Here is a 13,319-nt window from a genome sequence, read left to right on the forward strand (position 1 = left end):
TTTTCTATATATGCCAGATCTTGTTAAAAAATATGCATTAAATTGAATTTAAAACCTAAGGACTCACTGCACCTGTCTGCTTTGGGGCGTTGCATTAAGGCAGCCCATGCACTTTAATTGGACACACCAGAGCAGACTTGTAAAAGCACTTGCAATAATTTTTCCAATGCATTGCACCCCAACACTGTGTTGCAGGTAAACAAAGGTGCATTGAGGACCTAACTCCCCTAATGTCTGTTACAGCAACGTAATGGAATGAATGGGCCTATCTGGATGACCTTTTGTTTGCCTGTGTACTGTGTATCATAAATAACTGGCATTTAATAAAAGCCCAAAAAACCTTAGTTGCATTTCAGTGCTGCTGATCACATGCAGCTTCTTTTCATCTACAATCATGCAGTCCAGAAAAGGTTGCATTACTCAGGATGGGTTTCCTGATGGGACAACAGTGGGTCAGGTATACCGTGCACTAATAGAGCCACTTGGGGCCTTTATCAGAAGCCCATAAGACAGGGTGACAATGCAAGAGCACAAATAGGATACAAGGACAGAGCATTGTCAACCTATAAAAGGAGGTGAGAGATTTAAAGTATTAAATTTACTCTTGAAATGAAATTAACATGTTAAAGTTTATACAAGATTTATTTGTTTTGGTTTACTTGGACCATAAATCTTAAATGTGTAACAAATCAAATGGCCTAGTATTAATCGAATCACAAGCACAGAAAAGATAACAAGTGGAGAGAATTCTAAGACAGGAGAAAAAGCGAGAGAGAAGGCAAAGCCTCTTGCAGGTGAAGAACAATCATTCACAGCTGCAGCCCTGACAAGATGCCCCCTAAAGGTAGAACACCATAGCTGTTTTGTTTCATCCCCTGCCGTTCTGAGATCTTCCCTGTGGGTTTTTAATCAATGTTTAAGACTCAAAGACATTAAAGAGGAAATGTTAATTAATAGCATGATCCATTTTAATAGTGCTTGGAGCAGATGCATAGGGATACAATGAGAAGACCAGGCAGCTGTCGCTTTTAATTTTTTTTTTCCTTCTTGGGAAGTAAATTAGCCAATATATCATACTAGGAGAGCATCAATATCCCCTGGATTGTGATGAATCCACTTGCATTTTGATGCAATCTGCTAAATGAACTAATTGCTCAGTTAAAACAGCAGTCTAAGGGATGACGCACATTTTAATTGCCATTTACTGGTGTTCAAAGTCAGTATTACTGCTGGATAAAGAACGCTTATATGAAAGCCTCCAGATTCAGGTGTGTATAGGAATAAATGACAACAACAAACACTAACAATGGATAAGTAATCCACGTGTATATTTTAAAAAATGATACAAATGTAAAAAGGATTTCTCACACCCTCTCATTACATTAGCAGTTTCCTCTGGTGCAGAGATCTTGGCAGGAGTACAGGATGAGTATGTAAAAAACCCTTCTGTGTGCAGCTTCCCCCCAATACCTACCTGAGCCTATTTGTGATCCACTGATGTGCATGAGAGCCTCGTTTCTCTGGGGACTCTCCCTCATTGGCTAAGAGAGCAGTGGGAGCAATTGGCTCCTGCTGTGTCAATCACAGCCAGTGAGCCAATGAGGAGAGTCAGGGGACGGGGCCGAGCTGCGGCTGTGTGTGTGAATGGACACGCAGAGCAGCGGCTCAGGAGAGAGCCTGCTTGGGTAACCCCATAGTTCTTGGGGCACTAGGCAGGAAGGAGGGGTCAGCAGCGCTAGCAGGGGACCTGAGAAAAGGAGGATCAGGGCTGCTCTGTGCAAAACAACTACATAGAGCAGGTAAGTATGACATGTTTGTCATTTAAAAAAAAAGTGCCTTTAATATCACTTTAAAGTAAATGTTAATATAGGTCAATGCAACACAATGTTTATTTTGGCAAGATCACACAATGATAGGATTCCAGTCAACACTTGCAGATCACGGATCTTCTCAAAAATCTAATGACCAATGAAGTATTGACTCATGGCATAAAACTTGCATGTTGACATGCATGATAGCAGAAATAATTGTCATATGCATGTGTTTCTTGAGAGGAGCTGGATGACTTATAACACTACTGCTTTAAAGCGGACCTTGCGGTAAAAATGCAAGGCCCACTTAATATATTAGGGCTCCACCCCAGCCACAAAAAAGCAGCTTGACAGCTTAATATGTAGTAAAAAGCCAAATTATTGGAATATGACATTCTCCTTCTAACAAGATCAAAATCTCCCAAAAACACAATCGTACACTGTGCTCCAGTGTCTGCTTGTGAAATTTCGAGCACTCTGCAATCTCTTGGAAATTGACAGATGCAGCAAGATATCCCCCCTTGCAGTATTGAAATTGGGAGAAGGGGGAAGTAGAATACCTCACATGAATGACTGGAACAGAAGACCAAATATTTTGTGCAGCCAATTGTGATCTTGTGGGCCACATTTCAGACCCCTTATATCTTGCAATGTAATAGGCGGAACTTGCAGTTTAACACATGGTCAGCCTTAATGCGATACTTTACTTCTTACTAAAAGGAATATTGATAAAGCAGTAAATGTGACATTCGGTGCAGATGTAGCTTCCAGGTATATGCGTTTTGAGATGATATTGAAGATAACATCCCTAGATAAAAAAAACGGGGTTTTAAAGGCACCATACCACAAAAATATAATCAAACTATATAATAAATGCAACTTTATTAATAAAATTCAATCCACTGTTGTGGTAATGAAAAATAGAACACATGGTGCATTGTTTTTAAAATGCTTGTAAGATTGGTAACAGGCACAATAGATACACATTGGTGCAAAAATGATGAGCCTATTGGTGGAGCAATACAATGGAGAGCTAACCATGATAGATGAGGAAATTGATAGCATTTATACTCAAGGGAATGATTTATTATCTCATGTACGCTTTAAAAAGAAAGATATGGAGTTGAAAGCCCATATAGAAAAATGTAACACTAATTTAATTGAGGATAAGGAAACCAAAATATTTATGGATAGGATGGTCTTCAAAAATAAAAAAGCCTACAGATGGCAAGGAACCAATAAACAATACATTAAAAGATCAGAAGGGAGCATGTAGTTGAAGTTGAGGATGGGGTCGTTTCTGATTCTTCTTCACATCCTTCCACTTCTTCTCAGCAACAATTTCACAAAAAAACATAAGAATGGAGAGGGATTTAGTCCAAACATGGGGGGCACTTTCAAACAATTAAGATCAAATATACAGCTTAATTCATCCATTTTGGATGCACATAATCCAATGGACACACAATCAAATTTTGCAGTCTGGACAACCTTAACACTCCACATGAGTCCAACCTTATAGTCTCACAAGGAAATAACCACACCACGATCAACACCACATGGTGTGGTCCTTTAAACATACCATGTGAGAACCTATGTGACAACACTAATACATTTAGACTCAAGCATCCTTTTTTTAGTAAATCCCATGGGAGGAAAAAAAAAAAAAAAAACTATACAAACAAATCTGGACCACTATGTGACACGAGCACGAACTGAAAGAACACCTTAGAGGTAATTAATGTATCTCCTACAGTCCTTTCTTTAGAAGAAATTGAAGTACTATCCCTGGTCCTTTGTTTTTTGTCCAGAAAAGGATTTTGATCCATTTGAAGCAGTTAAGGATATTCACTTATTTGCGAGACAGTTGCTGTTGAGGGTTTTACAAGAAAAAAAACTTAACTTGTAAGAACGGTTTATCCAATTTGGATTTTTCCCAATTATAAAAACGGGATTTTAAGGCCCTGAAAGAACTTATTGAGTTATTGGAGGAAAGCGACAATATGGGTTATATTGATGAAATTGATAAATGGGACTTGGATGAATTATTAGCCGTGAACGATAACTCTCCGGTTTCAATCCAATTCCTGCTTCAAAAAACTTTCAAACCAAAATCCAAAACCTTTCCTTCATTAACTCTCAATGGCAACATCTTTGCTTTTGTGCAGCAAATGATTAAAGAAATTATTGCCCTACCTACTTCGGGTACATCTGGACAAAACTTGACCAAATCCTATGAATTAGCTTTGGAAAAGTTAAGAAAAAAAAAAAGGACTTGGTGATCAAACCCTCAGAGAAGGGTGGTAATGTTGTAGTAATGTCTTGTGATCAATATAGTTCCATGTGCCAGCAGATTTTAAAAAATACAAAATGGTATAATAAGGTCTCCCAACATCAAGTAAAAAAGACCAAATTAACCTAATATAAGATCATTAATGATGCCTTGCAAGATAATATCATTCCCAAGAGTACTTAGGAATTTCTGAACACTGAATGGCCATGCCTCCCAGCCTTTTATGCTCTTCCAAAAGTGAATAAAAACTTAAACTCCCAGGTAGACCCATTATCTCTGGATATGGAGGTCTCATGGAAAATGCAAGTACCTTGGTGGAAATGCATTTGAGACCACATGACATTAGTTTACCATCATACACTAAGGACACGATTCATTGTTACAAATAATTTAAGACATGCAGGTCCCCGCCAATACTCTATTAGTGGTCCTGGATGTAAAGGCTTTATATACAGTAGTAGTATACCACACAGTAAGGGCCTGGATATTATTAATAGTTTTCTACAAGAAAGAAGCAGGGACCAGACTGAATTCAATGTATTTGTTATTGAAATTTTTCAATATATTTTGACTAAACAAGTACTTCACTTTTGGCGGTACCCACTTCCTCCAGGTGTCGGGCGTAGCTATGGGGACATGCTGTGCCCCATCCTACGTCAATTTGTACCGGCGGGGGGGGGGGGGGGACACGTCAAGTGTTTGGGGATGAGTCTCTCTCAATGTACCTGTGCCATATTCTTTCCTGGCACAGGTACACTAATGATACACATCCTCTGGGATGGCACTAAAGAGCTGCTGGATACGTACATTACATGTTTGGGTGTTAATGACTTCAATCTGTCTTTTACGATGACATGTGACCCTGAACGCATTTCCTTCTTAGATGTGGAGATTTACACTTTAGGATCTACTCTATATCATAAGGCCACAGCTGGCAATACTATTCTAAGGGCCAACAGTGGTCACCCATGCAATTTAATCAAGTCTATACCATATAGCCAGTATGTATGTCGAAATTGTTTCAATCAAGCAGATTTTAAATGAGAGGCAGATGCATTAAGAATCAGATTATTAGCTTGTGGATATTCAAATAAAATGTTGAAAAAAAGCATATTGTCGAGTAAACCAACAGTCACGTACGGATCTGATTTTTCAGACCCCACAATATAGCTCTAATACAGTAAAAACTACTAGATTAATTATGCGTTCTAACAACAAATCCACCACATTGTAAACAAATAGTGGTATTTATTAAAAGCTGATCCAGTTGTCGCTACATGTGTGATGGATAAAGCCGAGATTACGTATCATAGGAATAGATCAATCAGAGATACTTTGGTAAATAGTAATTTTAATAGATCAGGAAGGACGAACTGATGATGCCATAGGGGAACCTTTGTTTGTGGTGGTTGTGTATACTGCTAATACATCTCCCAAGGCAGAAAACATATTTTGTCAAATGGCGAGATGCATTAAGCAAGACACTATGTCAAGTGCCAAATGGCAGGTGTTTATATGATGACGTAGGTGTGATAGCTTCTATATTGGCAAAACCAAACGCACGTTTTGGAAAATAATCTATGATCATGTCTTAGCCATCCAAACGGGAGACATTTCATCCCCCATCGGTAGACATGGGACTTGGTATCATTCTAAAAATCCACAGTGTGTAAAGTTTTTTGCTCTTGAAAGAGTGCATTTGGACCCTAAAGATGGTGATTGGGACCGCTGTATCCTATAAAAAGAGGCAAGATGGATACACAATTTGGCGACGACACCGCCTCCGGCCTTGAATGACTCATTAAGTTTCAAACACTTTTTGCCCTGATATTCAGCCACCCTATATGTATTAACAATGTTATCTTATATATATATATATATATATATATATATATATATATATATCTTGAGTATTGTTATATAATTTAAGTATATGCTTATTTGTAATGTATTCTATATGTATAATTTTTTTTTGTATATTTTTGTATGCATTTGTTGGAAAACTATTTTGTATTGTATTATTTTTGATGTATTATGATTTTGAATATGTAATATCTATGTATAATGTATATGGTTTTGGTTATTTTAATAATGTATTGTTTAGGTTTGATAATGACTCCGAGGAAGACACCTGGAATCATGAGCATATATCCGTATAATAATGCCCTTTTTGGTGTACATGTGGATGTTGGACTGGTTCATGTGTGCGTTTTGGCTTGGCGGCTTATCTGTTTTCTCTCTGGTGTATCCCCGTGTTAGCTGAGTGATGCTTTGATCTCCAATGTCTTCACATATTGACTTCTCAAAAATGTCCGTTATGTGACATCTGGCGTCATGACGAGCCGGCTGGTGACGCCAGGCGTCGTGACATGTATTAACGTCGATGACAACGTTGCACATGTGTCGTAGGGTGTGGACGCCAATAATTTGGCGGTTTAGTCTGCTATGTAAGGCATATACAATGGAGATTATACCTCTCTGACTGCGTTGTTGGGCTGGATTGGCAGCATTGTTTCTACTGTGTTTCCAGAACAGTTTGGGAGAACATTACCGCTATATAGGGATCGTTTTTTCTCTTCCCAGAGGGACTTTGATTGTTGGGAGCTGCCTAACCAACTAAAAAAGCACTCTGCCTGACTTGGTATGCATCCAATTAATAATTATTTATGGATCTATTTAGTATGTCTTCCCTTTTTCTCCCTTTTATTTGTTGAGAGTAGAATTGCAGTACATTTTGTAATAGTTAATTTAAGGTCCCAACAGGGATATAGTAGACATTTAGTCTTGTTTAAATTGTAGTTCCCGGTTTTTAGGGTCTTTATATATAACTAATGTGGGGAGAAGGGGTATAGTTTGTAGTTACGTGGGACACTTTAAACATTTGATATCAATGATTTTACAGTCTTCTGCTGTGGACTGATAGTCTGTGTTCAACTGGCAAACGTCTACATTTTCTAAGTGAGAGATCCTTCCTGTCAGTGTCTGGATTGTATGCTTGTGTTTCTCTTCCATTGGCCTCCTGCAAAGCCTTTGATGTCATTTTGGGTAAATGTTAATGGAGCATGTTATATACATTGTCATGACCTCAATATGATGTTTATTTAAAATTTTTGGTTAATTTTGTATAATTTCAGTTTTTACACTTTTTCTCCCTGAAGAAGCGGGCTATGTCCCGCGAAACGCATTGGAGAACAAAAGCCAAATATCTACCTGCAATAACTATGCCAGCTATGGAGAACAACAGTAAAGCATTCTCATGAACCAATTATGCTAGTTATGTCAGTTATGATATCCAGGCTATTTGAACCTTATTTTTGCACCAGTGTGTATCTGTTGTGCCTGTTCCCAATCTTACAAGCATTTTAAAAACAATGCACTATGTGTTCTATTTTTCATTACCACAAGGGTGGATTGAATTGTATTAATAAAGCTGTATTTACTGTATAGTTAGTGATTATATTTTTGTGGTATGGTGCCTTTAAAACCCCATTAGTTTATCTAGGGATGTTATCTTCAGAATTATTAAGGGGTGTGGCACCAATAAATCCCATTAGCAAGGGGGGATGATCTCATTTTGGATCTCCATGTCCCACCTTCTCCTTATCAGTGTTTTGAGGAAACTCTGTCATCAGACCATAAATAAAAAAATAAAATGATTACATGCATTTTACCAAATTTTATGCATAATATCTAACTGTAAAAGTCTTTCTTGTGAAGACATCCAAAAGGCCCAAGACTGCTGCTGGCCACCTTGAGTGAGATGTCAGCAACCACAGCAGACTCAGAGCTGTCACTTAATGACACACTCTAATATTCCCCTTAGCAGCTACAAAAAAGTTTATCTGGAGAGGTTGCATCAACACAGACAGAAATTTGATGAAATTAGACACTACCATAAGAAGGGAGGGCTATAAAAATCATGGAGTAAGGGGCTGAGCGAATGAATTAAAGTGGTTGTAAACCCTTACCTATACCCAGTGAAATGACTGGCCTCACGTGATACACAGAGGTGAAACAAATCGCCCTACATAAGTTGTACCTGTTTATTTGTAGCCATTTGTCCTGTACATCTTTGTGAAATTCAGATATGAAAAGGACTTTTCACATACTCACAAAGCAGGGGGGTGGAGAGCTACAATTACACACTGTACAAAAGCTCTGAGAGCTGATTGGAGGGAAGGGACACACCCCCTTTGCACAGCACAGGAACAGAGCTGAGGCTGTCAATCAGCTAGAAATCCCTCCCCTGTCACCTTTTTCTCTTGGTGTCAGGAAAACTTATCAGAAGTGATTCATGCTGATAACAGAGGAATGAGACCGCAGAGAGAAATGCTGCTTACTGCTTTGGAGAGAGCCAAGTAGACACTACAGCAATAAGTGCTTTGTTATGATTTCATGTCTGTATTTTACAACCACTTTAACTCTCCTGGCATTATCAAATTATTTAGCAAGTTTAAAGGCATGCTGCAAGTGAATAGATAAGTTTGGAAAAGAAAAATACTATAAATAAGAATTGGAATTATTTTTGTGCTTTACCTGCATTTTCTTTAAATTGATAGGTTTGGCAAATAATACATTGCATAATATACCACTGCTGTACAAACATGGCCTTAAGCGTGCAGTATAAAATTGCCAAGGCAAAAAATTAAAAGTTCAGCTGAAGAGTTAAATACAGAAGTATCTTGATCTCAGTTAACCAAATTTAACAGAATTTAATGAAATATGCATGCATATCATCTCCTAACTTTGTGACACTTTTTTCCTCTCTGTCTATTTTTGCCACTAAAGTTCAATTAGCTGATGCAATGGGTGTCTAGTCAGCTGGAAAACACCAGTAGAACAAGACATATTCCCAAGGCTGCCATCAATCTCTTTTTCTCCCTAGTGGCATTATCACTGAGGCAAGAATAATTTTCCCAATCTAGCATAATTAAATTATTACACAACAGAAATCAACGGCCATGACCATGGGTATCAGACTTTAAAATGGCACAGAGCCAGCCTATTTCTATGGGTCATGCATGACTTTCTATTTACATAAGAAGAGAAAATTTGACAATGAGAATATATCCTTTAAATCTGCAGATTAAAAAAAGGCTGTGTACTATATAAAATTGTAAAACATGCATATCATCAAAATAAATGCAACACATATTGCATTGATTTTCTAAGGGGGATAATCTGTAAACAATTACTTAATATAATACATTAACATGTTTATCCACTTTCCCAATGGGAAGGGCAGCACAGTGGCTATATGGTTAGCACTTCCGGCTGGCAGTACTAGGGTCGTTGGTTCGAATCCCAACCACGGCATCACCTGCCTGGAGTTTGTATGTTCTCCCTGTGTGGGTTTCCTCCGGGAACTCCGGTTTCCTCCCACACTCCAAAGACATGCTGGTAGGTTAATTGGATCCTGTCTAAATTGCCCTAATATGTGTATTTATGAATGTAAGTTAGGGACCTTAGATTGTATGCCCCTTGAGGGTTAGGGACTGATGTGAATGTACAATATAGATGTGTAAAGCGCTGCGTAAAATCAACGACGCTATATAAGTACCTGAAATAAATACATTTAGAATGTAAGATGTACATAGAAGTGGCATATCATTTCTTCATGGGACTATCATAGTCCACACTAGGCTACAATTTCTTGGTGATAAAAACACACCCATCTCATCTCCAACTCTACCCAGATTTATTTCACTTGTCCCAAACTATCAAACATAGCTGAAGCATTTCAGGTGGGTTCAGGAGTATCCCCGACAATGATGTTCATTAAAACTAAACTGTACATTAGGTAGTAATCTTCATCCTTATAAAATAAGCTTTTGACTTTCAAAGAATTAAAAGTAGGGAATCCTTTCTGGCCCTGAAGGATATCCAGCACTGCATACATCCACCTCAAAACCTCAGCTGTGTGCCAGTTTATAAATAATACATAAGCAAATCAAAACACTTGAAGCGTGCCATTGTATGGGTCCTTTCACACACGGCTTTTATTCCAATCAGCAGTGGATCTGTGAGCTGATCGGAGCAGAGTGGGGTGGATGACAGGTCCATGTCCACTTAGTTTCAGCAGAGCGGACACAGACAAGCCCCACTCTGCTCTATATGCGGTCAGGAGTAGACGGTACTCTGCTGTGTTTATATCCAGCTGCCTCCTAACCTCCTCCATTTTTTTTTTTTTAAGCAGGCTTGACTGGACCCGGAGGTAGATGGATGTAAACGGACTTGTCTGTTTACACCCACCTGTCCATAAGAATGCATGGACCTTACGATCAGGTCCACCTGAAAAACGAATAAGTGAATGGCCCGAATATATGGGTCCTAAGATATAAAAGACACGCTCACATCTAAAAAAGTATTTGTGCATGGAGGAAATGATCACTGCAGCTACACAATGCTTAGGAAAATGTTTTATGCTTTTATCAAAAGTAGAAAAGAATAAACGAACAGACTTCGTGACATTCGATAGGATCAGATAGGGAACACGTGTGCTATGATGTTCATGTTTCTAGGATACAACTGAGATTTTTGCGTTTAGAAATGTTTTTTGACTGGTCCATATCCAGGGCACAATTCACCAAGCGGTATTCTACTGCACCTGAGTATACAGTAGGATACCGCATAGCATTTTTAAATAAAAAAAAACATTTGAATCCGCTTAAAAAGGTTACCAAAATACCGCATGAGTTATTTTATCAAGTCATGTGGAATTTTAGTAGTGAAAAGCACGCATCATGTTTCAGCTGTCAGCGGGGTTCCCACTGACAGCTGAATTTAAGAAATGCCGGCAATTAAAAAATAATAAAAAAAAAAACAAACAACGTGGGATCCCCCCTCCCATCTATACCAAGCTCTTTGGGTCTGGTTTGGATTTTGAGGGGACGCCCCATGCGAAAATTAAAAAAAAAAAAAAAAAATGGTGTGGGGGTTCCCTCCCAATATCCGCACCCCACCCTTTCCTGACCTGCTAGGCTGCACGCACGGATAAGGGTCTGGTATGGATTTTGGGGGGGAACCCAAGCCATTTTCTTATTTTTTTTAATTGCTTGCAATTCTTTCTTTTACATTCAGCTGTCAGTGGGAATCCTGCTGACAGCTGAAACATTAATGCACGCTTTTCACTACTAAAATACCACGACTTGATAAAATAATTCATGCAGTATTTTAGTAGCCTTTTTTAGTGAATTTACTATTTTTCAGTGCATTCTGGGCATTTGGGAGGGTGTCCTGAGGTTATCTGTCAGGGATCATATCGCCATGCAATGGCTCCCCTCGGGCCGTGGCGGTGCGAGTGCACAGGAGTGTGTGGGCATGCATGCGCAGTAGCGCGGAAACTCGTGCATGCCCAGTAAGTGTACACGTCGTGCCACGCAGGCTATTTAAACCAGCAGAACACTAAAATCAATGCCTTCTGGTCTACAACGTTCCTGCACATATTCCTGATCCTGTTGCCTGTATTCTGATTTGCCTAAGAAAGAACTCTGCCTGCACCGACCTTGGATATCCCTGACCATCTGCTTACCTGCTCCTTTGTACTTTATCTGTCTGCTTGATACTGACCCAGCTTGTCTGACTTTGTTGCAACTACATATCTGCACCTGTACCTGGCTCACATCCTGACGGCTGCCATACTTTCCTGCCGCTGCACCCACGATCCTGCATCTGGCTTGCATCCTGACGTTTGCAATACTTACCTACCGCTGCACCGACGGTCCTGCACCTGGCCTGCATCCTGGTCACCGCCATACCTGCCTGCTACTGCATCCACACTCCGGTGTCCAGTTCCGGTCTGCATCCTGACTTCCGCCATACCTGCCTGCTGCTGCACCTACGTTCCTGCATCCGAATCTCCTGGATCTCCAGCTACCTCCCGCCAGCTCCAGATCTACCCGGCACTCGTGCCACTCCTGGCTCTGTGCCCTCTGTGCGTCTTAAGAGGACGCCTTCTCTCCACGTCAGCCTCCCTAACCAGGTAGATGACATCTTTTAAAAATGCTTCTAAATGCAAACGTGCATAAACGCGGTATACAAATGCGGCTAAACTCTAATTTTTTACCTACGGTTTCCAGCAGTCAGCATCCATCGTTTAGAAGAGTTTTCCAAATGCCCTGTGTACATGAGCCCTTATAATTTACAAATAGTAATAATAATAATGAGGGCTTAAAGAGTTATTTGGCTGTTTCCTTTAAAAATAAAAAATCATATCAATGTCCAATGTCCGCAAAATGTTAAACTGATCAAACAGGTGGAGATCATTTTTGATATTTTTTCTGGACATCTAAAGTTTCATACAAGACAGTGGAAATCTTCTCAGACCATTTATAATGTATGCATAGCTCTCTGAATTTTTGTCAGTTGTTGGTAACTGGACATTTTCAGAAGGGCAGACCTGATATACAGTATTTGTGTGAAAAAGACAGGCAGAAGGTTCAACGGAGCTGAATGGTCAAAACAAAAAATTCTCCAAAAGGTTTTTTTTATTTTAAGCTACTGCAGTCAGACTTGAACACACTGAACACATACATATAACTATTAAAACTAGAATATATGTCAGGAGTCTGCAATAAACATGTTGGTTTAATTTAAGGCTTAATTCAAAACAATTCACAAGGTTAGATGTGACAGATTACAAGGAATGTGCTAACACACCTAGCAAATGAAAGGGCTTGTTGTGTGGCACACAGCCTTGCTTAACAAGGTCCTAACATTGATTTATTGCTGCAAAGACCTGATACAAAATACAGATAATTGGCATTCAAATATGCAAATTCTGATTTAACTTGAAAAAAACAATTGACAATGACAAGCATTTGACTGACAGCTGATAGAGGATGCTACTTATACTTCCCAGGGTCGTCACACTTTTTTTTTTGGTGTTTTTGTACATTTTATTAACACAGCTCATTCAGTTTGGGCTGCCAATGCACAAGATTGGACAAGCAGCTTTTTTTCCTGATGCAGTGCAGTACCAATGCACAGTACTGTTCATTGTGGTGAGCGGCAATGTATGTGCATTGGAACGGTGCTGCCTTGGTGCATGGAGTGCCTTCAAACATATCTTAGCTCATCAGATCACAAACGTGTGTTTTGGCCCTTACATTCGAAAAAAGTCACCATGAATGCCCATAAATGGAGGGCAAAGAGACTTGATCAGCTCATAATACAGCTGCACCAGCCCCAAAACTTAAAGAGCAGGAAGATTGGTT

General features: G+C 39.3%; 1 protein-coding gene across 1 annotated transcript in view; it reads right to left on the bottom strand.

Moving 5' to 3' along the window:
- The window catches only part of PTPRK (protein tyrosine phosphatase receptor type K), a 528,548-nt gene that overhangs the window by 176,425 nt on the left and 338,804 nt on the right, over positions 1 to 13,319 (bottom strand). The gene's annotated exons all lie outside the window — the stretch shown is intronic.

This window comes from Staurois parvus, unplaced genomic scaffold (genome assembly GCF_062004578.1).
Source record: "Staurois parvus isolate SC_StPar_1 unplaced genomic scaffold, SC_StPar_1.0 ptg000397l, whole genome shotgun sequence".
NCBI classification, from domain to species: domain Eukaryota; kingdom Metazoa; phylum Chordata; class Amphibia; order Anura; family Ranidae; genus Staurois; species Staurois parvus.